Source organism: Chiloscyllium punctatum, chromosome 44 (genome assembly GCF_047496795.1).
Source record: "Chiloscyllium punctatum isolate Juve2018m chromosome 44, sChiPun1.3, whole genome shotgun sequence".
Taxonomy (NCBI): domain Eukaryota; kingdom Metazoa; phylum Chordata; class Chondrichthyes; order Orectolobiformes; family Hemiscylliidae; genus Chiloscyllium; species Chiloscyllium punctatum.
Genome location: NC_092782.1, coordinates 19,008,364 through 19,034,534, shown reverse-complemented (window position 1 = coordinate 19,034,534; position 26,171 = coordinate 19,008,364). Strand labels below are relative to the sequence as shown.

Here is a 26,171-nt window from a genome sequence, read left to right as displayed (position 1 = left end):
TCCAAAACCATTACCCGATTTGGATGAAGTGTTAAATGGAAACACATTTAAGGGGGGGGGGGGAGAAAGATTTATAAAGGACCTAAGGGGCAACTTTTTCACACGGAAGATTGTGCACATATGGAAATGAACTGCCAGAAGTAGTGCTGAAGGCAAAAAAAACTGCAGATGCTGGAATCCAAGGTAGATAAGCAGGAGACTGGAAGAAAAAAACTGAAAGGCAGGCAGTATCAGGAGATGAAGAAGTCAACATTTTGGGTGTAACCCTTCTTCAGGACTGAAGAAAAGTTATACCTGAAATATTGACCTCTCCAACTCCAGAGGAAGTGGTGGAGGCTGGTACAATTACATCATTTAAAAGGCATCTGGATAGGTATGTGAATAAGAAGGGTTAGAGGAATATGGGCCAAATGAGACTGCTCCTCGGATGCTGCCTGAACTGCTGTGCTCTTCCAGCACCACTAATCCAGAATCTGGTTTCCAGCATCCAGTCATTGTTTTACCCAAATGAGACTAGATTAATGTTAAATATCTGGTCAGCATGGACAAGTTGGAGCAAAGGGTCTGTTTCCATGCTGTACATTTCTATGACTCTATAAAACTCTATTCATTTTAGTGAACAGAAAAAAAAACATACAATAGCATAATTTGAACTGCAGAGCAATTCTTCTTGTGTCTGTTTCACGGATATCTTAAAATAAACTCATTCTATCCAATTAAATCACTGTTGTAATGTAGGAACCACAGCAACCAAACTTCACAAAGTAGCATTCCTTGAATAGCAATGCACTCATGCCCAGAAAATCTGATCTCATTAGATGCCTGATAAATATTGGCTACAACTTCTCTTCTCTTCCCTTCTTTGTGGTATTTCATATTCAACCTGAGCATGTTACGTTTTGAAATGGTTAAAAGTCAGTGCAATATGCCTAATGAAATGGTCGGGTGTGACTCAAAAAAATTGTCAAGCCATAAACTGACACCGACGACCATTTTGTTTTTTTCATGTTTGCTTTCAGACGCCTGCGCCAACATCTTTTGTTTCTTTTCTTGCCCCACTACTTGATTCCCTTTAGCCTTTCCTGTCTTGAACCTATTCTTTCGTCCTTGTGCAAACCAGCCTTTCGTCAAAAACCTGGACAGTTCGAGTTTTCCCCACACGATTACAAGCCCCAAACTTCAATGCTCTCTCTCTCTCTATAGGCGCTGCCCGAGTATTTGCAGATTTTGTTTTGTCGTTTCTCTTGTCCTTCCTCGCCGCCGTATTCCCCACCCACCCGAGCCACCAGCAGCTCCTGCGGGCCGCCTCCACTTCCTTCCCCACCCCCTTTCCCTCTGCCTGGACTGCAGCCTGTGCCCGGAGCATTAGGGGGAGCTGGGCCTTGTTCCTTGCGAAGACGGGAACCGGTTGGACTGGGCGAAGAAGCCCCGGCGTCTCCATCGGACGCTCCATTCTTTGACCGCTGTGCGCTGCCAGGTCGACTTTTGTACCCGCCGCTTGGAGAGTGTCCATGAATCGTCCTTTTCTGGTCTCCGAAATAGCAGAAAGCGACCCAGCCCGGCCAGCTTCCCGGGGGCCCCGGTGTTGCTGACTGACTAAGCTTCGGCCACGGCGACAAATCAGGCAGCACTGATTTCCCAGTTCTCCCGACGGACCGTGCTCCAGCCCCCGAGGAGGGGGCAATTCGAAAAGAAACCGTCAACGGCCACCGCCAACGAGCCAGGCGGGAGCGCGGTTACCCGGGAAACCGGGCGGGCGGCGCGTGGCTACGGGGCGACCGACGGGAGCCCTTGTTACGGCGCGCGAGGAGCCGGAGTGAAGTGAGGGAGACGGGCTGAGCGGCCAGAACTCAATCACTGACGGCCGCAAGTTCTCTTCACCGGGTGGCCGTTGCTTATTGTCATCCAAACAGGTAAACATTCGCTTTTTAAATCTTGTGCAGTCAGGTGTTTGTTTTCTATATAACGCTTCTCCAAAGGGAGCTTGTGGGCGTGTGTTTATTTTTCGCTGCGACCGGCCTTGCCCTTTTCCAACTGTCGCCCGGCGGCCGCTCGTTAAGGCTCGGGTTCAATGACAGGAAATACAAGTTTTTATTTCTTGCTGAGGGGAAACGCTTTGTTCAAGCGGATGTCTCAGCCTGTCATGGAAACAAGTCCTGCGACTACAGGAACGAATTATAGCAAAATAGAAAGGGACCGTGGGAAGAAGCTGACGCTTCAGCATTCCCGGCCCATGATCTCATCTTTCATTAATTAGGGTCTCGTCCAAGGTTCAGCTCTGTTTATTAACAATGTGACTAAACTGGCGATTGGGACAATTCACAGGCGTTTGTCACACCAAGAGGTGTAAATGGTACCCCTTTTATGTTAGGAATCTTGTAAGTCTCTGCTCTGTAGACTTGCAGTTTTTTTAATGGCACACAATGAAAATTGACACTCGAAGCTTGATTGATTTGGGTTTGAAGCCGTTTTAATGATCTATTCGTTGATACTTAAAAGCTACCCTGTATTTGAAGGTACAGAGTTCGTTCTTGTGTTTGGTTTCTAATTATCAGACATGTTGCACCAACATGCATGACATATTGTATTAATAATTTGCAGGATATATTAAGTTGCTTGATTTGTAAAAATAATTTTAAGTATGCTGAGTTCCAATTTTATTTCTCTGTTCTATAAATGAGGAATTTGACGTGACTGTTATTTCTGCTGATTCAAATCAACATGAAATATGTTCTTCTAAAATTTTCAATACTGAAACTATTGCCAGTCCTTAAAGCCAGCAAAATATGACCATGGTCACAAAGAGTTACTATTTCATCATGTTGAAGCCCTGGCCTTATGCTACCTTTCAAATCAATATCTGAAGTAAGGTGCAATTTCCTCTGGACTTTACATTGATCAAATATCTTGATCATTGGAGAAAGTGGAGATTGTGGAATTACTTGAATAGCTGAACTTTGACAAATGAAGTACTCAGGATTTCATACAGGATTTCACATGGACTAAAATAATAAAGGGGTACACATAAATAAATCACTAAGAGTGCCACAGATCATTTGAAAAATGAAACATTTGGTTACTGGAGGGATAAAATTTAATATGTCAAGTTAAACTTGCATAAAACTTTGGTAAACCACATCATATACCAAAAAAAAACAGTTACTGGATACAGTGCAAAAGCAAAACTTAATAGGATGACACCAGAGGTTATATCTATCAGGCTCTTCCTTCAACACAAAAGAAAACTGGGGGTGTGACCTGGTATAAGTTTAAGGGGTGAAAGTGATTGATAGGGTTGCCATAGAAAATATTTCTGGTTGTGGGTGAGTTTTGTGGGCATAATGCAAAACACCTCACCTGCAAGTGTCTACCTCTAACAACAAATCAAGAAGCTTGACACCATCCAGGACAAAGCTGCTCCAAAGAAAACAACCTGAACTTATTCTCTTAAAATCTAAACTGCTCCGTTCCTGATAAAGGGCTTATGCCCGAAACATAGACTCTCCAGCATCTCGAATGCTGCCTGACCTGCAGCCTTTTTCCGGTGTCACAGTTCTCGACTCTGACGATCCAGCACCTGCAGTCCTCACTTTCATCCCATGCAATGTCCTGTTGAAACTCCTCTACACCCCTGTCCAATTTAAACCCACACATCCTATAGTGCAGTGACCAGAACATCACAAATATTTCAGCTGTGGCCTAACCAAAGTTATTTGCAGTTTCACACAACCGTCCTGCTCTAGTAATCTGTGCCATGACTGATAAAGGCCTGTATGCTGCCTGTGCAGATTTATGCTCTCCCCACATCCAACTTACCAAGTTGCCCTGGATCCCATGTGCTTTTATCTTTACTTTCTTTCCAAGAAGGTAGGACACTTCAGCCGGAGATCACCTGATCCTTCTGGTTCTTTTTCCACCTCTTTGTTCTTTTCCTTCTCAGCAATGTCCTGAACTCCTGGCCTCAGCACAGGCCTGGTGAGACAGTCCTTTGGTGGGCTTGGTGGCCTTTCAGCCCAGCAAGACCTCAGCATGGACTTGCAGCCTCATGGTGAATCCAGAGCGGTGTGGAGTTAGGGTGGACTCCACACGCTGACTGAGTGCCAGTGAGTTGTGAACTTTTTAATTTCTCTACTTTGTAATTTATTCTAGGATCTGTAATGCTGGACTTCTTTATTTCTTAAATTTTATATTTTTTCTGCCAACTTGCACTCAATCTGTGCCTAGGTATGTTTTAGCTAAGTTGATGCATAAGTAGCGACTTGTAAACTTTTTACTATACTCATTTTAGTACTTGTGACAAAGCTAATTCAGTCTCCTAACAGGGACTTTGTCAAAAGCTTTGCTGAAACCCATATGAACTACATCAATGGCATTATCCTCATCTACACTCGTCAACAGTCTTGGAAAATTTCACAAGATTTGTGAGGCATTATCTACCACTGGCAAAGTTATGCTGACTGTTCCTGATCAAACTTTGCCTTTCCATGCAAAGACTAATTTTCTCCTTCATAGCTTTCTCCAGTAGTTTCCTTATTACTGATGTCAGTCTCACTGGTTTATCTCTACTGCCCTTGATAAGTGAGACCACATTATCCACAGTCCCCTGTGCCCAGAAATATATTAAAAATTTGATTTAGTGCCCATGTAAATTCCTTCCTCCAATAGCAGTCATCTCATCCGGACATGGGGATTTGTCCATTTTTAAGCCTGCCTAAACTTCCAATGCTACCTTGTCCGCCATGCCAAACTGCTCAGGAACCTCGCCTTCTTCCGGAAATCTGTACTGACATCCTCCTCCAAAGTTAAGGCAGGTGAGAAGATCTTTCTCCTGTTTAGTTCTCTGAGAATCAAGCTGCCCTGAAGATCATAGGACTAGCCAAGTTCAGGATGTATTGGAGTATTTTCTGAAGTGGACACTGGGCATTGATTTACTGTGGTTCTAAATTTACATGACTATGTTCCACACAAATGTTTAGTGCACTTACGTGCAATTTCTTTCTCGACAGTTTTTGTGGCTATATTTAAAATCCTTTCCTTTCCTTTAAAAAGAGCACTTTCAAATAAACACATTTATACAGCAATATTTCATGGCTGTATAATTTCAGAGCCCAAAACCTTTTAATATTAGTTTTATATCCAAATTCTATAGTCTATATTGCCACATTATTGGATAAAGACTATGTATTAAATAGTGTTTCCTCATCATGATAATTGGTTGGCTGTAAGAAGAAACCTCCTTAGTTGTTTAACACTCTTCATAGCATGTTGCAAAATTGAAAATAAATATGATTATGGATTAAAAGAGACTCCTTTGGTTTACTGATCCCTTTCATAAATGGGAATATGCCAGCCCTACCGGTCTGACTACTACGGTGAATGTAGTGACCTTGTGAATCATTCACTTTTAAGAGTAATAGAATCGCTATGAGATCCACTACCTTCTCAGGACACCTGGAAGTGAGTAATAAAAGGCTTTGTCATTCACATCCTGAGAACAAATATATTAAACAAAATCTACTTGAACAAACAAACATTTATGGCAATTATGGAGGCTGAAACTTAGAAAGTTTACTTGGATTTTTAAATTTTGAAGGCCCAATGAGACACTAAGGATCGTAATAAGGATTGTTGCCTTCAAACATTTGCGTGATAGTATGTGTATACATATTTTCTCTATCAATTAGTTTACAATTTACACTATCTTCAAATCTGCTGTTTGGAAATATTTTAAAACGTAATCACATAGCCAAACCTTCAGAATCATAGTTGGAAGCATTTTTAGTCAAGAATTATTTCTGTCTGTATGGTTTCCAGTTCATGCAGATGACAAAATTGGGGAATAACCCAAATCTGGATGAAAGCCATGTCAGATCTGATGCTGCATGAATGACATGACATATATTGACACAGCATGTAGGAGCAAATCACTGCAGATTCTGGAATCAGAATTGAAAACAAAATGCACAGAGATTATAGTAGGTCAGACAACACCCATAGGAAGAAAGCAAGCTAATGTTTTGAGTCTAGATGATTCTTCATCATAGCTAAAGTGAAATTTGGAAGGGGCAGCAATAATATGGGGGGGTGGTGGTTTGGAGTGCAGGGGAAAAATGTTGGTAAATGCTGCCCCTTTCACGCTTCACTTGAACTCTGAAGAAGAGTCATCTCAATTCAAAATATTAGCTTGCTTTCTCCATGGATGCTGCCTGACCTGCTATGATCTCAAGCATTTTTGTTGACACAGCATGTGCCTGGGGAGTACCCTTGGACTTTCTAATAACTGTTTAAATTTGACTTGAATTGTTTATACTTCAAATTTAAATTTGATTTGTGGAAGAGTTTGAGCATGCACATAAACACAAATAAATAGAAATTCTTCTGGATTGGAATACAGCAGTTCCAGCCAGGCAGTTTAATGGACATATTACTGTCTAATCTGAAACTTATACCGTAGATTTCAATCACAGAAATTAGTTGGATCATAAGTACATCAAAATAACTAATATATATATAATATTCTAGTGTAATTTAAATAATTTCGTAGGAAATAGGAACAGAAAATCGATGAAAAGGCATTAATATTTTATATAATTGAATCATCTTCAAACGAAAGTTGGTCTGAAAAATATTAAATGTGATCATACTTGGTATATGGCTGTATCTGCTGTTTCTTGTCCAAATATTAGTGTTAGTGGTATCCTCTTACAATTGTAATATGTTCTGCATATGTGATATTATACTACTGCACATGAGACCTTCTCGAACATTGATAAAAGGTACAGTTTATTTTAACAGCAACTGTGGAAAGTTCACTCAAATAAAAACAAATTATATCGTGAAAATATTTTCAGATCCTTTCCAAAATATAAATTCAAACTTTCAAGATCATTTTCTTTTCAGGATTTGCACCAGATCTAAACAAAAGCGAATGTCTGACATTTATTGTATGTGGCACACAGAACAAATGAGCCATGGAAATTGGCCACAGTAACAAGTCAGCAAATTTTAACCAATGATTTTCAGCCTTCTGCAATTCAGAAGCCAGATATCAAGTGACTTGTGCCTCCTTTTGTTTATTGGAAACATTTGTTTTCTATTTATAAAAATATTCCAAAGGACTGAACACAACTTAACTTAAAGAGCTTAGCTTTTATTCTGATTAATTTGCTTGACATTATTACTAAATGAAAGTTCACTTTCCTCCTGTACTGTGGTGCAAATATGCTTCCTGTTCACAAATAATCATTTGTATGTATTTTAAGTCCCCTAGTTGATTTCTTGCCTTATCCAGACAAGAATTAAGACATCTTGTACAAAGAGACACTTTGTACACTGAGCTTGTGCAAAGAAACATCACCTACCCAACATGGTCCCCATCGTGAGTAAACTTTTAGCGATACTGTCAGGAAAATTTTTTTCTGGTTTTGATGGAATACTCATTAATAGCAATATTAAGAATAAATACTGTACCTACAGTCATAACCAATTAAGTTTTTTTTCTAATCTTGGCATGTAAATTGCATAGCAGACAATGCTTCTGATTTTTTTTAGTGGCAGTATGATTTCAGAACAACTTTGAATCTTGTGACCTGCCTCCAGTAATGTCTTTTTGTTAGAGATAATTTAGTTTAAATATTTCAAGGATTCCTAATTAATAATTATGCTGCAGTTACACCTTACTATTAGATTTGACCTGCAAATGAACTTTATACCATATATCTACTCCCATCACCAAGACCACCTACTTTCATCATTGTAACATCATTCAATTCCATTCCCAAATCCTTCAGTTAAGCCCCACCCTATCTAACCTTCTTAGTTCATTGGTTCTGAGACTCATTGTGCCTTTTTTGCCTTTGCATTTGTGTACTTGGCTATTCCTGGTCTCTCCTGGCTAACTTCCCACCTTTCATCTTAAATAACTTTGAGAGTTTGAACTGATTAAACTCTACTCCATCAAATCCATTGCTCCCTGTGCTTGCAAATCGACATTGGCTCCCAGCTGAGCCTCAGATTTTTTTTTACATAATCCAAATCTCTGGATGGCATCACTCCCTTCCATTTTTCTGTAAGCTTTACTTCACCAGCACTCATCCACCCCCACAAAGTCTAATCTGCCTGACTCTATAATCCTTTTAGAAACTGTACTCCTCCAATTCTGGCTCTTGCTCTTATTAATCATAGTGTACCATGACACTAGGCTCTGAAATTGCCTCCCAAAATCCCTTTACCTCGTTTACCTCCTTCAAAATGCTCCTCAACCTAGCTGTTTGACCAAGCTTTTTGTCATCTGTCCTGATGCTGTTTATTCGGCTCAGTTCTGAACTTCAGTGGCAAGTCTTTGAAGTAGCTTTGATCATGGGGTGTGCTTGTGACATTGCAAGTGCGGCATAAATTCAAGCTACTTCATCAATTTATAGAAACATAGCTCTTTGTACAAAAATAAAAATTAATGTTTGGTTTCACAATTGTTACCTATGAGTGAACTGCCTTCTTGTTACCCCTCATAACAGGCATTTTTGCACCTCTGTTGTGTTTTCCTTTATGATTTACTTATGTTTGTTTAAATTGGTATCTAATTTCAGCTTGACATGCTGAGTGAAGTTAAGTCTGAAATTTGTAGGTTCAAATCACACACCAGATAGTTTGAGCACAAATTCTGGCAGTGCTGTGCTGTCAGAGGTTCCATCTGTCAGATAAGTCATTTGACTCAGAGTTAGCCTGCTGTTCAGTTGGGTATGAAAGATCTTATTTTCCATATGAAGCCACTTTATAACTTGTTCATGTGCCTCTCACTGACAAGACTGTAATTTATTGCTAATTGCCCTTTGGGGAAGTATTGGGAACTGCTGGCTTGAACAATTAGCTTTGCAATGTGGTCGCCCCACAGAGCTGCTAGTAAGCGAGTTCCAGGATTTTGATCCAGACGTAGCAAAGGAGTGGTTATATAGTTAGTTCAAAGTCAGGATGGTTTCCCATTAGGAATGGAATTTGCACATAATAATGTTCCATGCCTCTGCTACTGTTTGTCTTCTAGGTAGTATTGGTCGTGGTTTTGGAAGTTGTTGTAATGCATCTGTAAGTGCTACATACTGTTTTCACTGGTGGATAGAATATGGATGGGATGCTAACACAAGCTGGTTTCCTGAGCTTGATGATGTTGAGCTTTTGGGGTGTTGTTGGAGCTACATTCATCCAGACAAATGGAGAGTATTCCAAGACACTTCTCACTTTTAGGTTGGGAATCAAGGTAAATTATTTGCTGAAGAATCCAGCATCTAATCTGCTTCTGAAGCTGCAGTATTTATTTGGTTGGTCCAGTAAAGTTTCTCCTCAATACTCACCCCTCACTTTACTAAACCCCAGCAACATCTGGAGATAATGTTGCTAAATGAAAGGTGAGATTCTGTCTTATTGTAGGTGGTCATTGTGTGACTCTCATGTGATACAGATGTTAATTAGTTCATATCAGCTCAAGCCTGAATATTTCTGAATAATGTCTTCAGGACAAATGGAACTGAACACCGCATTTATGTGAACATTTCCACTTCTGATCTCGTGTGAAAGGGAAGGTTAGCAATAAAGCAGCTCAAAATGAGTGGGCCTAGGACATCCCTGCACCCACCTAGAGTACATTCTCACTCTTGCTGTCTTCAACAAGTCCTCAAAATAGTTTTCAACATGGAGATGTCATTGATTCATCAGCTGGTGCGGGGATGTCAATTTCTTTCACCAAGAGTGGCTCAGTAGTATCATTTTTGAATGAACACTGGAAGAATACAGTTTATATACTGCTGCGTAATGAAAACACAAGCAAAAAGTAGCCTCAACCTCACCAATCCACCTGTGCAGATGCATCTATCCATGACAACGTTAACACCCTGTCTTTGTGAAGATGAAGTACCATCTTCACAGTGAGAATACAGTGTAGCCTCATTCCTTTTGAAGGGCTGATGCCTGAAACGTCAATTCGTCTGAACCTTGGATGATAATCAGTAGGAGGTTTCCTTGCCAGTGTTAATGCCATAATTCATGGAGTCTGAATTCAATGTTGACGACTCCCAAAGCAACTCCCTCTTGACAGTATGATAGTGCACCATTACTCCTGTGCAGAAATTGTGGTGCAAATTTGGAGTTATTAATTGCATGGTATTATGTGGTGAGTATGACTGTGTTGGACTGTCGCTTGACTAATCTATTGGACAGTTCTCCTAATTTTTGTACGTTCTCTGATGTTGACAAGCATTTTGAGGCATTTGTTTTGGCTGAAGCATAGGTCAATACTCGGTAATTAATCAGTTTTACTTATTTGGACCATATAACGTCATGGCGAGGCGGTTGCATTGTGTCACTGTCACTAGACTAGTAATCTAGAGGAATGTTCTGTGGTTATGGATTTGTAGCCACTCATGGCAAATGGTGAAATTTCAAATCATTTCATGTCAGGAATTAAAAGCTGCCTAAATGGCAACAGTATAACCACTGTTGATTGGTGTTAAAAACTTATGTGGCCCACTTAAGGGAAGGAAATCTGTCATCATTACACAGTCTGGCCTACGGGTGACTCCCAAACTCTCAACCATGTGCTTAATTCTTAGCTGCCTTTGAAAGCTACTTAGTTCAAGGCTAGTTATGGGTGGGTGATAAATACCAGCCCAGCATTAAAGGATGCTCGTAAACCAGATAAGTTTTTAGTATATTTATTAGTTTTGTGATTACTATTGCTGATGCTTGCACTTTAATCCCATTTTTGTTTAATTACTTCACTTGAAATTCCACTGTGATGACAAATTATGTTTCTGTATCAATAATCCAGGGCTCTGAGTTGTTGTACTCCAAAGGTAACTGTATTTAAATAGAATTCACCTCCACACTTCCATGTGAGAGCTTTAAGCTGGCCACATTTCACAAAACTCTCACCCCACTGAATGTTAGTTTCCCATATTTATGCCACCAATTCAAATCCAATTAACTCTCAATGTGTCTACCATCTGTTTCCTTCCATAAGGTCGAAGGTATTCATTCGGACTATGTTAGTTGATAAGATTCTCTGTTTTCCTTCCAGATAAACCTGTCTTTATTTTTTTATAAAACAAAAAATTATCAGCTTAATTTGTGTTCTTTTTACATCAATGTTCCAAGCAGCCTTTTGCCAGTATGTTGTCACTGAATATCAAACTTTACTGTTCTTGGAGTCATAAATGTTTGAAACAAATTATCAAAACTGGTTAAGTCTCAAATTAACCTGTTGGCAAGGCTCAAGTTAATGCATGGACTAGGTTTCTGTACTTAATAACTACTATTTATTACAAATAGATTCTGACCATAAGTAAACAACTATGAACTATCGACGTCATGTCATGGACACTGAATTAACCACAGACAAACACAAAGTGCAGAATTACGGGTCTACAACATGATGAAAGTTCTGTGAAGTCATCACAATAACTCCTCTCAATTGACCTGCTTCACAAGTTATACTTAGCATGAAATTTCTGGCAATGTTTGTTTGATGTAAAGCAGGAATAATTATTTATTACTAACAAAAAGTACTTCGCAAAATTCTCAGAATGGCAATGAAAATAAACCTCTTAAAACTACTAACTTTTGGACTATAATCCCAAAATCCTCCTCTTCCCCCAAGTTGGTACCTAGACCTGATAGTCAAAATGAAAGGTTAGTAGTGAAGGTTAGATAATTAGTTAAAGATGGAGAGAAAAGTATAAGCCACATAGAGTCACAATCATAACGATGCACAGCACGGAAACAGCTCCTTCGGTCCAGCTTGTCCATGCCGATCAGATATCCCAATCCAATCTAGTCCCACCTGCCAGCACCTGGCCCATATCCCTCCAAACCCTTCCTATTCATATACCCATCCAGATGCCTTTTAAGTGTTGCAATTGTACTAGCCTCCACCACTTCCTTTGGCAGCTCATTCCATACACGTACCACCCTCTGAGTGAAAAAGTTGCCCTTTAGGTCTGTTTTATATCTTTCCCTTCTTACTCTAAACCTATGCCCTATAGTTCTGGACTCTCCCACCCCAGGAAAAAGACCTTGTCTATTTATCCTATCCATGATTTTATAAACCTGAATAATGGTCACCCCTCAGCCTCTGACGCTCCAAGGAAAACAGCCGCAGCCTATTCAACCTCTCCCTATAGCTCAAATCCTCCAAGTCTGGCAACATCCTAGGAAATCTTTTCTGAACCTTTTCAAGTTTCACCTGGTTGGACTCAGAATGTTTGAATCTCATGCAAATAATTCTGACCTCCAAATGTTCCAAAATCCTCTGAGCAACTCGATAGCAGTTTGGTGATAGAGGAGTTTAAGCCTTGGAAAGAATTGTTGGGTTGATTTCTTCTTCTGGACAGTCTTGTCATGGTACAGTACCAATTAGACACACGTGATACGGCTCTCTGTTTAAATGATCTCTTCCCCACACATCTAGTAAAGCTTGACATTTACTGCTCCATCAAAGTTATCTGTTCTTTGCTTCAAGCAGTACTTAGCAACTGATGCTCCAGGGAAAACAGCCCTCGCCTATTCAGCCTCTCCCTAAAGCTCAAACCTTTCAATCCTGGCAACATCCTTGTACATCTTTTCTGAATCCTTTCAAGTTTCACAATATCCTTCCTATAGCAGGGAGACCAGAACTGCGCACACTATTCCAAAAGTGGCCTAACCAATGTCCTGGTCAGCCGCAACATGACGTCCCAACTCCTATACTCAATGCTGTGAACCAATAAAAGAAAGCATACTAAATGCCGCCTTCATTATCCTATCTACCTGAGATATGAACCTGCACTTGAAGGTCTCTTTGTTCAGCAACACTGCCCAGAATCCTACCATTAAGTGCATAAGTGATGCCTTGATTTGCCTTTCCTTGCATTTATCTAAATTAAACTCCATCTGCCACTCCTCGACCCAATGGTTCGTCTGATCAAGATCCCTTTGTACTGAGGTAACCTTCTTTGCTGTCCAATACATTTTCAATTTTATTTTCATCTACAAACTTCCTAACTAACTATGTCTCCTATGTTCACATCTGAATCATTCATATAAATGACAAATAGCAGTGGACCTAGCACCGATCCTTGTGGTACACCACTGGTCACATCTGTCTGAAAGGCAACCTTCCACCACCACCTTCTGTCTTCTACCTTCAAGCCCGTTCTGTATCCAAGTGGCAAGTTCTCCCTGTACTCCATGTGATCTAACCTTGCTAACCAGTCTACCATGAGGAACCTTGTCGAATGCCTTACTGAAGTCCATGTAGATCATGTTCTGCCCTCATCAAACCTCTGTTACCTTCTCAAAAAAACTCAATCAAGTTTGTGAGACGTGATTTCCCACGCACAAAGCCATGTTGACTATCCCTAATCAGTCTTTGCCAATCCAAGTATATGTAAATCCTGTTCCTCAGGATTTGCTCCAACAACTTGCCCACCACGATGTCAGGCTCACCAGTCTATAATCCCCTGGTTTTTCCTTAACACCTTACTTAAATAGTGTCTCCACTTTAGCCAACCTCCAGTCTTCTGGCACCTCATCTGTGACTATCAGTGATCCAAATGATCTCAACAAGGGGCGCAGCAATCACTTCCCTAACTTCTAGGGTACACCTGATCAGGTCCTGGGGATTTATCCACCTTTATCTTTTAGGATATACAGCACCACCACCTCTGTAATATGGACGTTTTCTAAGATGTCACCATCTATTTCCCCACATTCTACATCTTCCATGTCCTTCTCCACAGTAAACACTGATACAAAATACTCATTTAGTATCTCCCACATCTCATGTGGCTCCACACATAGTCTGCCTTGCTGATCTTTGAGGGGTCCTATTGTGTCCCCAGTTACCCTTTTGTCCTTAATGTATATATAAAATCCCTTTGGATTCTCCTTAACCCTATGTGCCAAAGCTATCTTATGTCCCCTTTTTGCCCTCCTGATTTCCCTCTTAAGAAAACTCCCACTGCTTTTATACTCGAAGGATTCACCATCTCTGCTGTCAATACTTGACATATGCTTCTTTCTTATCCTTGACCAAAGCCTCAGTTTCTCTGGTCATCCAGCATTCCCTACAACTACCAGCCTTTCCTATCACTGTAACATGAACATACTGTCTCTGGAGTCTCGTTATCTCATTTTTGAAGGCATTCCATTTTCCAGCCGTCCCTTTACCTGTAAACATCCACCCCCAATCAACTTTTGGAAGTTTACCATCAAATTGGCCTCCTTCCAATTTAAACTTTTAACTTTTAGATCCTGTCTATACTTTTTCATTACCATAGAATTATGGTCACTGGTCTCAAAGTGACACCTCAGTCAGTTGCCCTGCTTTATTTCCCAAGAGTAGGGGGTACATCCACACACCGATTCAGAAACATTTCTTGTACACATTTAACAAATTCCTTTTCATCTAAGCCCTTAACGCTATGGCAGTCCCAGTCTATGTTTGGAAAGTTAAAATCCCCTACCATTACCACCCTATTATTCTCACAGATAAGTGAAATCTCCTTACAAATTTGTTTCTCAATTTCCCACTGAATGTTGTGGGGTCTATAGTACAGTCCCAGTAAGATGATTATTCCTTTCTTATTTCTCAGTTCCACCCAAACATATTGTGCCTGGACATATTCCCATGATTATCCTCCCTAAGTACAGTCATAACGTTATCCCTAATCAAAAATGCCACCCTCCTGTCCCCCTATCTATTCTTCCTGTCGCATTTGTATCCTGGAACATTAAGCTGCTACTCCTGTCCATCCCTGAGTCTTGTCTGTGTAATTGTTGTGATTTCCCAGTCACATTTTCTTAACTATGCCCTGAGATCATCTGCTTTCCCTGTTCAGCTTCTTGTATTGAAATAAATGTAGTTAATTGACCTTGTTTTCTGGTTTGTTCTTGCCTGCGCTGATTGTTGTGACTTTTCTCAACTGTCCAAGTCTCAGACTGATCTCTTTCCTCACTATCTCCCTGGATCCTCCCCACCACCTTACTCGTTTAAATCTTCCCGCCAGTATATTAGTCCCCTTCCAATTCAGGTGCAATCCGTCTTTCTTATACTTGCTGATCAAATTCCAGCCATCAACTATGCACATTAGTTTTTGGCTTTGCAACTGCACCCTGTAATTTTTCCTTCCAGATTATAAAACTTTCCTTACTGGTTGTTTTTGTACCTGTTGTGAAGTCATAGGGTTAGACTCCCTCTTGCTTTGGTTGGCTTTCTGCAGTGTGGGTATGACCATTCAGCAGCCAATTTGATCCATGCTAATTCTTGCTGTCCCACTCCACAGGCAGACAAAGAAACGTTATAATGTGTGGAGCTAGGCAAAAAAACTCAGCAAACAGTTCAACACCACCACTGGTCATGATTGGATGGAATGTTCCTCTTGTTTGCTAAGTCTTCTGCTCGTTGATTTTTTTTTTCCTCCCCCTTCAGCTTCTGTCATATTTTCATGGGAGGCACAGAGTGACTGGTTTTCAAATTATAGTCTGTCTTATTGGTTAAAACCAATAACAATAGGCAATTCAGCCCTTTGAGCCTGTTTTGCCATTTAACATTATCATGGCTGATCTTTGAAACCACTTTCCTGCCTCTTTCAGTGCTTTTTCATAAAATAATTCTTATCCCCATTCAGTCCACAATCAAAATTAAATAAAAGATACTGTTTTTACATTATCCAACAGTTTCTTAAAATTTGCTGCTTCATTTTGAAACACCATCAGCTGACTGCTGCTATCCAGACATTTCGCTAAAAAAAATGATTTTATGTACTTAGTACTTTTGCAATGATGGAAATTTAAAAATACAGTATAATGCTACATTTAATTTTTACGATTTTTTTTGTTCACCTGAATAAAATCTTCCTCCTTGGGATTTTTCATATTTTTACTCATTAACACTTCAAAACTGGCATCTGGCAGCTGTTGGGTATCCAGCCATTTCAGCTGTCCAGTATGACAGTAATTCCTGCATTTCTGTTTTGAAAGCCACTGTATCATTTTGTGAAGCCCTACTCTGACTAATAGCAACATGGCTAACATTTTCCAAGTATGATTACAGATGCAACATGGTAGCTGATACATTCTGCTTGGTTTCCGATTCAAGCCTGAAAAGCCCGACTTTGAATTTTGAATCCTGCATCAAACTCTCTCATGACAATGTTTTCAAATTCACTTCTTCCTACCCCTCAGAAGAAGCATCTACATGCATCATAAGTCTGAAAGCTGCCTCTTATGCTAGTAAAACATGTCTTGGTGTGGTTTTAACTGAAGAGAACCCAATATTAGTAAGATAGACATTACTAAGAAGTTAGCAAATTCTAATATCTCAAACTCATACAGAATAGAAGCGGTCCTTCAGGCCATCAAGTCTGTACTGCCAAAAATATACTGCCACTTACACTAGTCTCACTTATTTGTACTGGGCCCAAATTTTTGAAAGTTATGCCACTTCAAGTGTTCATCCAAGTACTTTTTGAAACATTGAGGTTTCCCACCTAAAATGTCCTCCTAGGCAGTGCATTCCAGAATCCTCTACCATCCTCTGCATTAAAAACCTTTCCTTAAATCCCTCCAAACCTCCTGCCTTTCACTTCAAAATTATGTGCCTTTTATATTGACTCTTTGACGAAGGGGATCAGCTGCTTTACATTCACCCTATCCATGCACCCATAATCTGTGTCAGGTACACCTCAACATTCTCTGCTCCAAAGAAAATAACCCAATATTATCTAGCCTCTTTATAACTGAAATGTTGCATCCCAGGCAATGTCCTTGTGAATCTCCCTGTCGTGTGGTGACCAGGACTCTAGCAGTGGCCTAACCAATGATCTGTACAGCTCCAACGTGACCTCTAGGCTCCCATAAGATACTTCATGACTGATAAAGGCAAGTATCCCATTTGCCTTCCTAACTACTGTATTAAGCTTCCTGCCACCTTCAGGAATTGGTGGACTAGTACCCCAAAATCCTTCTGTTCCTCTGAGCTTCCTAGTGTCTTGCCATCATTGAACACTCCCTTGTTCTATTCTTTTTCCACCATACACTTAGTAGTTTAAATTCCAGAGTGTCCTACTGTGTTTTTTGCCTATTTTGGAAGAAGAATAATCTCTTGAGCTGAGCTCCCTGCAGAAATGCTGCTTTAATATGAATTGATCTACACACTCAAGCATTTGTTGATAATGCCAAGAAAATCTTCAACATTGTTTTTCTTACTGCCAATGAATCTACTCTGGTATCTTGATGCCCAGTTTTCCTTCAAAACCTCATGCCACTGTACAGTCATAGAGTCATAAAGATGTACAGCATGGAAACAGACCTTTGGTCCAATTCGTCCATGCAGAACAGGTATTTATCCCCTCTCACCCTAAACCTTTGCCCTCTAGTTCTGGACACCCTCAATCCAGGGAAAAGACCTTGCCTTTTCACACTATCCATGCCCCATATGATTTTATAAACCTCTAGAATGTCACCTCTTAGCCTCCGACGCTCTAGGAAAAACATCTCAAACTCTCCAATTATGACAACTTGCAAATCTTTTCTGAACTCATCCAAGTTTCAGAATATCATTCCGATAGGAGAGAGACCAGAATTGCATACAGTATTCCAAAAGTGGCCTTACCAATGTCCTGTACAGCCGCAACAGGACCACCCAACTCCTATACTCAATGCTCTGACCAATCAAGAAAAGCTTACTAAACACCTTCTTCACTTGGTAAACTTCTGTGGTGCATTTTGGTGATAGTACACACTGCTGTTACGGCACATCAGTGGGAGAGAGTAATCGTTTGTGAAAGTGGTGCCAATCAAGTGGGTTGCTTTGGCCTGGATGGTATCAATCTGCCTATGTTATTGGAGCTGCACCCATCCAGGCAAGTGGGGAGTATTCAATCACACTCCTAATTTGTGCCTTGTAAATAGTGGACAGGCTTTGGGGAGTCAGAAAGTGACTTGCCACATTATTCCTAAGCTCTGACCTGTTCTTGTGTTTTAACTGTAATGGAAGAAGCAAAGAGAATGGTAAATTATAGAGCACAAGACTTCAGTCCTATTACTGCAATGTCCTGGTGTTGTCCTGTATTCCCTTCTCAGTCGAAGCAAACACTCAGAGACAGTGTGGTTTTACCTCCTTCATCTCTATTCCGGGCCTTGGAGGAATAGAGCGTGATCGCCCACATGCACAGGGACATGAGATCACAGTTTTCTCTGGAACAGCAGTTTCTCAATTAACTACATAGTCGTCATGCAGGGAGGAGCATCCAGATAATGCGACTTACGTATTGATTGGTGACCATTACAATCAGTGAGCATCAACAGTAAATATTAAGCCATCTGCTATTAGACAATGAATAACTGGCTTCACGTAATGAATACTTTTCACCTTGTGAAATGACATTATATACTGAATGCTACCTCACCTTGTCAAATGGCTCTACATATGAATGCATTTCCCACCTTGTTAACCCATTATCCTAGCCTGGAGCACCCCATTGTTAACTGTAAGTTCTTATCTGATCTGAGTCATGCTCAGCTGAACCTCTTGTTTCACAAAACTCAGAACTTAACTCTTTCCCTGCCTGTATACATTCTTGCTCGTGGCCTTTGCAGTATCCAGTGCCTCCAACCATTTCTTGATATCACGCGGAGTGAATCAAATTGACTGAAAATTATTATCTGTGATGCTAGGAACTGGAGGAAGTCAAGATGGATCATTTACTTGTCATTTCTGGCTGAATATTGCTGCAAATGCTTCAGCCTTATCCTTTGCACCAGTGTGCTGAATTCTTCCATCATTGAAGATGGGGATATTTGTGGAGCCTGCCCCTCCCAGTGAGTTGTTAATTATCCACCTCCGTTCACAGCTGGATGTGGCAGGACCGCAGAGTTTAGATCTGATCAGGTGGTTGTGGGATCACTTAGGTCTGTCTATCACTTGCTGCTTATACTGTTTGACATGTGAGTATACTTGGTAGCTTCATCAGGCTGAAACCTCACTTTTAAGGTATGCATGGTACTGCATTCCTTCACTCTGCATTGAACCAGGGTTAGTCCTTTGGTATGATGGAAATGGGGGAATATGCCATGCCATGAAGTTGCAGATTATGCTTGAATACAATTCTGCTGTTGATGGCCCACAATGCCTCGATTGAGTTGCTTAGATATGTTCTAAGACTGTCCCATTTAGCACTGTGATAGTTCCACACGACATGATGGAAGGTATTCTTCGTTTCCAAATGGACTATACAGTGGTCACTCTTAATAATAGAATCATACAATCCCTACAGTGTGGAACCAGGCCATTTGGCTCAGTAAGTGCTCCCCACCCTCCAAAGGGTAACCCACTCAGACGTATTTCCCCTACCCTATTACTCTACATTGTCCCTGACTAATGCACCTATCTACACATCCCTGAACACCGCAGGCAGTTTAGCCTGGCTAATTCACCTAATCTGCACATCTTTGGACTGTGGGAGGGAACCCCTGCGGATGCAGAGAGAATGTGCAAACTCCACATGACAGTCGCCTGAGGCTGGAATCGATCTCTGGTCCCTGGCACTGTGAGGCAGCAGAGCTAACCACTCAACCTCCATTCTGCCCTGTAATGGACAGATGTAGCTGCAGTTGGGAGGTTGGTAGGGATGAGATCAAGTATGGTTTACCTCTTGTTGGTTCCCTCACGGCTTGTTGCAGACCCAGTCTAGCAGATATGTCTTTTAGGACCCGACCAGCTCGATCAGTAGTGCTGCTGCTGAGCCGCTCCTAGTGGTGGATATTGAAGTCTTCCACCCAGAGTATGTTTTGCAACCCTTGCCATCCTCCGCTCTTGGTCTAAGTGTTCAACGTGGAGGATTACTGATTCATCAGTCTCCCTTATTTATACAACCAATTCAAGCATTATTAACACTTAAATATCCTTTACCTGTTCCCTCATTTCATTAGCTATATGGTTTTCCTTCAGACCATTTTATATGATGATACTATAACAGAAATTGTTGGAAAAAAATCAGGTCTGGCAGCATCTGTGGAGCGAAGTCAGACTTAATGTTTTTGGTCTGGTGATCCTTCAGGGACCGAACCTGAAACATTAGCTCTGATTTCTCTCCGCAGATGCTGTCAGATATGTTGAGTTTGTCCAGCAGTTTCTGTTTTTGTTTCTGATTTGCAGCATCTGCAGTTCTTTCAGTTTTGCATTATGCTACTGTATTCTTTTTTTGATCATTAGCATCAAAAGTATATATATGAATTAGGAATGAGCAGTATTTGCTGACCTTGGAGTGATATCCCCATCAGGATTGAATTTTTAAAAATACAGTCATACTAACAACCACTTTGACTTCAATTAGCAAATTTCGAACTAACTAGGACTTCAGCACTAATTGTGTATTTCATGGCTGAGTTGGTAGCAGTCTTGCCCTGAGCTAGTCATTGTGCATTCAAACTGGTTCATAATTCATGAGCACATGATTTAACCTGATCTTTCAGTACAATACTGAAAGATTTGCTATCAGAAGAGGTTTTTTTGGGATATTAAACTTAGATATTGTTTGTGAAAGCTGTCATAGTCCAATGTGAAGAATGTTCTCTCTTAGTCTATAGCAAAATCAAATTATTTGGTCATTCATTTTTGGGTTGCACAATGAAACCATATGTAAATTTGTTATCCTAGAAATTCCCGTTACAATTGGAATAGATTCAACCAATGACAGTCCTCTTTAGATTTACCTGCTTACCTGTGGAGGGCTTATGCCCGAAACGTCGATTCTCCTGCTCCTCGGATGCTGCCTGGCCCCCTAGGTCGGTGGGGTTGTGTGCAGGTGGATGAGTGGGTGGTTGCCAGGTACTGGAGGTAAGGGACAGGTGGTGAAGGTGGTTATTGAATTGAATTAGCCTTTATTGTCACGTGCGCTCACCTCCAGTCCAGGACTTGTGAACGTCTGCTCCAGGACTTGCTGGCCTGGTCTGGGACTTGCCTTCCAGACTGCCTCCAGGACTTGCCAGCAATGACCATCACTCTCCTCCATTTGCCTCTGGGTAAGTTTCAGTTAAAAGTTCAAAACAAAAGAAAAAGAATGGTTGGAGCAGAGGAACTGGAGCTTCTTACTCTGCCGCCATCTTGGATCCAGTACAATTAGGGTTTGGACAACTGGTGAGTTGACTGTTCAGTTTAACAGCTACCAAGGAGTTTGAGAATGTTTTTAATCCTCTTAACTTCTCCTGGGAGACTTTTTTTAAGCTTAAGTGATTCAGAAACACCCCGAGGCAAGGTAGTTACCCATCAGAACGTTCCATTTCTTGGGGGTTCCCTAAAGTCCAGCCATGAGCATATCTGGACCACTGTATTTTCTGACTTAAGTGACTACACTTTTAATTGGCTGTAAAATGTTTTGGGACTCCAGAAGATTTAAAAGGCTCTGATAGGAAGCATGTACTGTGACTGCTAATATTCTGCTGATCTCATTTCATTCAGAATTTTATTTTCTTGACATGGTGCTTGACACTTTGTCTAAGTATCTGGTTGTTTAATCATGGCTGCCATTAGTTATTGCCAATGGACGGAATCTTCCCAGGCCATGAAAGATTAAGGTTCTAGCACAAATTTGTGAGTATTGTCTGAGAAGTTCAGTGATACCTTATTTGAGTATTTTTCAACTAAGTTCCCAAGGTTGAGATAAGATTCTTGTTAATGAGTGGCAACAGGAAGATCATTGCTCATTATTATCTTTGTTACTTCCTAATCTCTCCTTACTTCCCATGCAGGATTGATTCCCATCCTACCAATGGGTAAATAGAAACTAGATATTGAAAATTTGTAACATGAAAGTTGGAGAGGGTGCCTGGCAACTCCAGCTTACTTGCTCAGCCAGAGCTAACAGGGTGTCCTAGGTGAGTGAGTAGATGGCACTGTATGACTTTAATTGTGATGTCTTCCTATCCCAAGACTTGATCAGTGCTTTCTAATACTTGCTCTTAAAATGCATCTCTTGCTTGCAGGTCAATGTCACATAAATGTACAGGGCTGAATCTTAGCATATTTTAGCAGTGTCATTTTTGACTAATTTCATGAAGGGTTTTTATCCATGAAGTCCAATGAGTTTTTCACACAACTGTCCCAAAACTGCTTCTAACTACCTACCCTTCCCCTATGGTGATCCCTCATCCAATATTAGCTTGTTTTTACACTAATCAGAGCCAGAAGTAGATTCTCAAATCCCTACAGTATGGAAGCAGGTCATTCAGCTCATTGAGCCTGTTCTGATCCTCTGAAAAGCATCCCACTCAGCCTCACTCCCTACCCTGTCCCTGTAACCCTGCATTTCCCATAGCGAATCCACCCAACCTACACATCCCTGGATAGTATGGCAGTTTAGCATGGCCAATCCACCTAACCTGCACATCTTTGGACTGTGGGAGGAAATCGGAGCACCTGGAGGAAATCAGAGCATCCAGAGGAAATCCATGCAGACATGGGGAGAATGTACAAACTCCACACAGACAAGCACCTGAGGCTGGCATTGAACCTGGGTCCCTGGCGCTGTGAGGTAGCAATGCTAGCCATTGTGCTACTCTCACTGTCCTCATCAGTGCTGGAATATCTGGGTACCAGCATGTTGACCACCCAGTCAAACACAATCAGTCTGGTGTTGCTGTACATTGTCCATAACATTTACCCAGGACAAAAGGAAATCATGTCCCCTACCCTGAAAATATCTTCTTTTCAGTAAATATCTCATTACATCTTGAAAGTTATTATTGAATTTGTTTTCAGCTTAATTAAATGCTTCAAATTGTATCAGAAAACAAACAAAACACTCATGCTGAAATCTGGCTAATGAAACTTTCCATTGACTGGAGAAATTTAATGCATACCCACAATTTGAAAAAAAAGTACTGTTAGGTTCCCTTTTGAGATTCTTACAGGCTTGATGTAACAGCAATACACCAATTTCTGAGAACAACCACAATTTATTTAAGCAAGTACTAGTTTTTGGAGATCACTTAACACTCTTTATGATGTTTGCAGAGCGTGTCAAGCCAGGCTTCCTGAACAAGGGAACCATCCTCCTTTTACATCACAGTCAGTCATGTATGCAAGACACAGCACCTTGCCACTGTCCTATAGTCACCTGCCACCCAAAAACAATGTTATGTGTTTACATTATTTCCTTCAACGGTGCCTGATCAGGTTATTCCTTAAACTGCAGCATTTACAAAGATTGTCACATCCTGCCTGCAAGACAGAAAAACACACCCCCCAGGACATCCAATTTCTTACATCTCAGAAGAACAAATTAACCCTTTAACATCTCAGTATTGGTGAACTTGTAGTATCTTTAACCTTTCCATGGTCAGAAACAACATTTTGCTTGCTCTGCATTTGCTGTGTGAGACTTCAAGGAACCCTGGCAAAATTGAAATTGTTTGGAACTGGAGGGTAGGGAAACTCTCCACTGGTTGCAGTCACTGGGCACATGGGAAGATGCTTCTGGTTTTCGGAGATTGGTCACTACAAATATTTCACGTGATGGTGATCTGGCCCCAAACATCAGAGACCTTTTATCCAACATGCTCAGGTCAGAGGTGGAGATATTCATTGATGATTGCATGATGTATTCAGTACCATTCACAACCCCATGACTGTGTCCACCCACATTCAACAAGCCCTGGACAGAATTCATGCTTGATCAGTTAAGTGACGAGTAGTATTCATGCTCAAGAAATACCAGGCAATGATCATCTCCAACAAGAGAATTTTCTTTTTTGGGTTGAGAACCCATTGCCTTTAGAAAGTAATCATTGAACCTGCATTCAATGTCCATTCAGACAGGGCATCATAACTCATTGAATTCATGTTTAAAATATTACTTCCAGTAAACTGGAACAGATTATCACTAGGGTTAAAATCACGAGTACCATTCCAGTATACAGAACAACCTTGGTTATCCAAACATCAATAATACAAATTTTGGATTAGCTGAACAATACCTCAAAGTCCTGTAAAAATGTTATCCATTATCCAAACGATCAGTTATCCGAACAAAATACTCCTCTTCCATCTTGTTCAGATAATGAAGGTTGTTCTGTATCCCCTCTGCATGCTGTACAAGGCCTTGCCCACCTTTCTAAAGGTGGTGCCAAGTTGGGCAGACTGGTCCAATTGTGATTTATAATAGTTTAACATAATTTTCTCGCTTTTGTCTTGTGCCTAAATTTATTAACCCAAGGCTCCTTTCCATTTGTATTTTTGGAAACAACTTTTTAAGTTTGCTCTGAGACCATTTAAAGATTTGTATATGTGAATCTCCCAGCTTTTCTGTTTCCCCTTTCAAAATTGTACTGTTTACTTTATACTGCTTGTCACTCATTTTCCTTCAAAAGTGCCTAACTTTACACATGCGCATTGCATTTCATTTGCTATATGCCTGCCCATTTCATCAATGTCTTTCCTAATGTCTTTCTATCATCCTCACTGAAACCCCCAGTTACCATTGGCTAGAAACTGAACTGAACTAGCCAAATAAATGAACACAGGTCTCGTTAGTAAGTTTTCAGATGATACCAAAGTTGGAGGTGGAACGGACAGCAAAGAAGGTTACCTCAGTACAGCGGGATCTTGATCAGATGGGCCAATGGACTGAGGAGTGGCAGATGGAGTTAATTTAAATTGAGTGTGAGGTGCTGCATTTTGGAAAAGCAAATCAGAGCATGACTTATATACTTAATGGTAAGATCCTGTGGAGTGTTGCTCAACAAGAGACCCTGGAGCGCAGGTTCACAGTTCTTTGAAAGTAGAATCGCAGGTAGATAGGATAGTGAAGAAGGCATTTGGTATGCTTTCCTTTATTGATCAGTCCATTGAGTACAGGACATAGGTTTGGCCACCTTTGGAATATTGCATGCAATTCTGGTCTCCTTCCTATCAGAAGGATGTTGTGAAACTTGAAAGGGTTCAGCAAGTTTTACAAGGATGTTGCCAGAGCCAGAGGTTTTGAGCTATAGGGAGAGGCAGAATAGGCTGGGGCTGTTTTCCCTTGAGTATCAGAGGCTGAGCGGTGACTTTATAGAGGATTATACCATCATGAGGGACATGTATAGGATAGATAGACAAGGTCTTTTCCCTGCTGTGGGAGAGTCCGGAACTAGAGGGCATAGGTTTTGGGTGAGAGGGGTAAAATATAAAAGGGCCCTAAGGGGCAATGTTTTCACACAGAGGGTGGTGCGTGTATGAAATGAGCTGCCAGAGGAAGTGGTGGAGGCTGCTACAATTACAACATTTAAAAGACGTCTGGATGGGTATATGAATAGGAAGAGTTTAGAAGGATATGGGCCAAGTGATGGCAAATGGAACAAGATTAGGTTAGGATATCTGGTTGGCATGGATGAGTTGGACTGAAGGGTCTGTTTTTGTACTATACATCTCCATGACTCTAAGTACAGTAGCTATAACAGTAGCTCCAAAGCTATGGGCCCTGTGGCAAGTAATTTACTTATTTACTCTCCAAAACTTGTCACCATCTTACAAAGCAGAAGTCAGGATAGTGATGGAGTAGTCCTCACTTGGTTGGATTGGTGCAGCTTCAACAACATTAACATAGCTTGACATGGTGGCTCAGTAGTTAGCGCTGCTGCCTCACAGTGCCTGGGACCTGATTTCAATTCCAGGCTGAGGTAACTGTGTGGGGTTTTCAAATTGTCCATACGTCAACATGGGTTTCCTCCAGGTGCTCCGGTTTCCTCCCACAGTCCAAAGATGTGGCAGGTTAGGTGGATTGTCTGTCATGTTCAGGGATATGTAGGCTAGGTGGACTAGCCATCGTAAATGTGGAGTTATGGTAGGGGGCTAGGTCTGAGTGGGTCGTTAGAGGGTTGGAGTGGACTTGATGGGCAAAATCGCCACCTTCCGTACTGTAGGAGTTCTATGATTCAACAAAACTGTTCACTTTATCGGCATCATCTCCGTAAAATTTAATCCCACTAAGTAGCAGCAGTGTGTACCATCTAGAAGAAGAACTACAGAGGTTTACCTGTGCTCCTTAGACACCACCTTCCACACTCATGGCTTCAACCATCCAGAAAGGAATTGGCAGCAGATAGGTTGGAACACCACCACCTACCAATTACCCTCTGTCACCATCCTGACTTGAAAGTATATCGCT

The 26,171-nt window shown here is 41.0% G+C and overlaps 1 protein-coding gene across 5 annotated transcripts in view; it reads left to right on the top strand.

Moving 5' to 3' along the window:
• The first annotated feature begins 1,012 nt into the window (after nucleotides 1–1,012).
• Nucleotides 1,013–26,171, top strand: part of cdk17 (cyclin dependent kinase 17) — a 224,285-nt gene continuing 199,126 nt past the window's right edge. The window contains exon 1 of one of the 5 annotated variants that reach the window (XM_072562405.1): nucleotides 1,013–1,913. The gene's annotated coding sequence lies outside the window, so the exon portion shown is untranslated. Of the gene's footprint in view, nucleotides 1,914–3,972; nucleotides 4,104–21,880; nucleotides 21,901–26,171 lie in introns of those variants that run through there. The other 4 variants (XM_072562402.1, XM_072562406.1, XM_072562403.1 and 1 more) reach the window with 4 other exon arrangements.